The sequence below is a fragment of the Macadamia integrifolia genome, chromosome 11, assembly GCF_013358625.1.
Source record: "Macadamia integrifolia cultivar HAES 741 chromosome 11, SCU_Mint_v3, whole genome shotgun sequence".
Lineage (NCBI taxonomy): Eukaryota > Viridiplantae > Streptophyta > Magnoliopsida > Proteales > Proteaceae > Macadamia > Macadamia integrifolia.
In genome coordinates this window covers 1,996,494-1,999,344 of record NC_056567.1, presented here as the reverse complement: position 1 = coordinate 1,999,344, position 2,851 = coordinate 1,996,494, and the positions used below count along the sequence as shown (strand labels likewise).

General features: G+C 36.8%; 1 non-coding gene across 1 annotated transcript; it reads right to left on the bottom strand.

Annotated features, from left to right (window-relative positions):
• Positions 1-2,342: 2,342 nt before the first annotated feature.
• On the bottom strand, positions 2,343-2,449 carry LOC122094490. Its single transcript, XR_006144806.1, has one exon. It is a non-coding gene; the product is annotated as a small nucleolar RNA R71 (small nucleolar RNA).
• Positions 2,450-2,851: the final 402 nt, after the last annotated feature.

The window sequence follows — 2,851 nt, the reverse complement described above, 5'->3', positions numbered from 1 at the left end:
CTGATCCGTACGCTTGCGGTTGCTTTTTAAATCCTAACAAGTTTTTAACGCATTTGCCGATGAGACAGTTCCATGTTATTTTTCATTTTCTTTTGGTAAATCAAAGTGTTTTGTTTGCTTTTTTTTGTTTTTCTTTTTCTTCTATTGAAATCCTAAGAAGAACAACTTGCAATAATAGTTGTATCTGAAATAACCTAGAGGGGGGGTGAATAGGTTATACTAGTGGAATTTAACTCTTTTCGATAAAAAGATCACAAGTGTGACTATAAGTTAAAAGCAATGCTGAATAAATAAAATAACAACAACCACAACACAAGATTTATAGTGGTTCAACTCAATTCGAGTCTAGTTCACTCCCTACAAGAATCCTCTTGTAAGATATTCCACTAGTTTTTCCTTTCAGTACAGTAGGTAGGGAAGAAACCTTTACAATCTTTTTACGGATAAGAGTATCCTTACAAATCTCCTTTCCAGGCAGAGAGACGCCTTCACAATCTCTTTTAGAGGTAAAGAGAGACCCTTCTCTTTTTAGGATAAGAGTATCCTTACAATCCTAAGTACAGTCTAGAATTGTAAAAACAGAAAATAAGAAATAGTGGAATAAGAAGAATACCTCAAGTGTGGTGCAAATGAGAATGAATAATAAATGATGAGTGATGCACCTTTTGTAAAGTCCTCTTTTATGGCTTTGACTTGCACAGGAGAGAGTAGAGGACTTTGATTGAGACTTGAGCCTCTTGTTTGGGATTTATGTAATAGAATAACTTAAGTAGAAAATAATCTTCTCTAATGCTTGCAACAATGCTCTTAAAGCTCTTTCTTAATGAATAATTAATTAAGAGTGATTAGGGTATTTATAGGTGAACTTAGTGAAGCATTTTAGGCAGGGAATCAAGCTCTAACCGACATATTCTGGGTCCACCGGTCAACCGCCATTGGTAGTCGGTCGATTGCCAAGAGCCGTTGTAGGCAAAAAATAGCCGTTAGGGCACTTCCAGGCAGGCACCGGTCAATCGGGACTTTCAGTCAGTCCACCGCCTATGGTCTCAGACAGGTCCGGTTGACCGGGGCTTCCAGCCGGTCGACCGCCAATATGACATGCTCTGTCATACTGACCAGTCATCAGTGTTTTGACCATAACTTTTTGGTCTGACTTCAGAATGATTTGAGATCAGTTGCGTTAGAATCACAACTCAATTTCCTACAACTTCTATGAAGGATTCATCTCTTAATATTAATCTTAAGATTCCATAAAATACCCTTAAGTCAGGTTACTGTGTGTTCCACACCACTTAGTGACTTTCCATACCTGGTCAAGGCATGCTCTATGGTCATTCTAATATGATGTAATGCATATGCATGAGGTGAGTGCATATAAGTATGTGGAAATTACAAATTACATTGTAAATAACTTAATCTATCCTAGAGGTCTTCTTCTTCACTTGAATCTTCCATTCTTTGGCCCTTCATCTTCTTTCCTTCTTGTTTGTTGTTTCATGTCTTTAAGCTTAGCTTCATGTCTTGATTCGACCTTCGACCTTCTAAGGGTTTTTTCAAGCTAATCACACTTTATCAATCAAGTTAAATATGTATGTTTGTTTGTTAACACCAAAACATGGCAAGGAGTGTGGACATGTTTCCCAACAGTATCAGTGGAGGTCGTCATGCCTCACAGTATGATAAAGACAGGTTTCGCCCTGTAGTAGTATCTTAAAAATTGACTTGATCAACCCTGGATCCCTGCCGGTAAGCTCCCAAAAGCCAAAAAAATTAAAAAATATAAAATATAAAATATAAAAAATCATAAAAAATTTTTACTATCCATTCTTTTATGCTTGTCTTACACTAGTTGTGGGTAGTTTTCTTTTGCATAAGTGTTAGGTGGATACATAATAGAAAGAAGATATTCAACAAGTAGTGACCCTATATATTTTCTCTCCTTAAAACCTTTCAATATGGGAGACCAACATCAAAACCCTTCACCTAAATCTCTGAAAGATAGGTTCTACCCTGCTAGAACAGCCCAACCTTCCTGCATAGTTCTACCATAAGCCTAGGGCAATAATTTTGAACTCAAATCTCAATACATCACTATATTGCCCCACTTCCATGGGTTGACCTCTAAGGATGCATACCTATTTCTAAGGGAATATGAAGAGGTATGTGTTTTAATTAAGATCCAACAACTTTTTGATGATGCTGTTAAGTTTAGGTTTATCACTTTTGCATTAAAAGACCAAACTAAGAAGTGGTTGTATGAGTTACCTAAATATTCCATAACCTCTTGGGAACAGTTTATAGTTGTCTTCCTTAAGAAGTTTTTCCTAACTCATAAGACCAATAAGCTTAGAAGTGATATCATTCAGTTTAGGCAAAAACCTAGTGAGTCATTTTTCAAACTTATGGAGAGATTCAAGGATCTACTCCAAGAATGCCCTCACCATGGCCTAGACTTATGTCATTTATATCAAATAATTTATGAGGGTATTAATTACCCAACTAAACAAATGATAGAGTCTATGTGCCATGAGGAATTCATATCCTTTACAGATAAAGGAAAGACATAGGAATTCTTACTTAACTTAGCTGACAAAATTCGTGTGTGAGAATCTACCTAAGAGAGTGAAAGAACCATAGGAGAGAAAGGATATTTTGTGGATGTAATAGTAGCCAAGGAAACCCATTTAGATAGCCTAGTCAAGAGGATTGAGGCTAATGTTACTAGAGAGCCATCATCAGTCAATTTGGTTAAGATGTGTGCTCGGTGCCAGTCCCTTGGACATGTCATAGATGAATGCCTCAACACTTCTGGGGGCACTTCCAATGATAGTGTTAATGTCTTATACCAGAA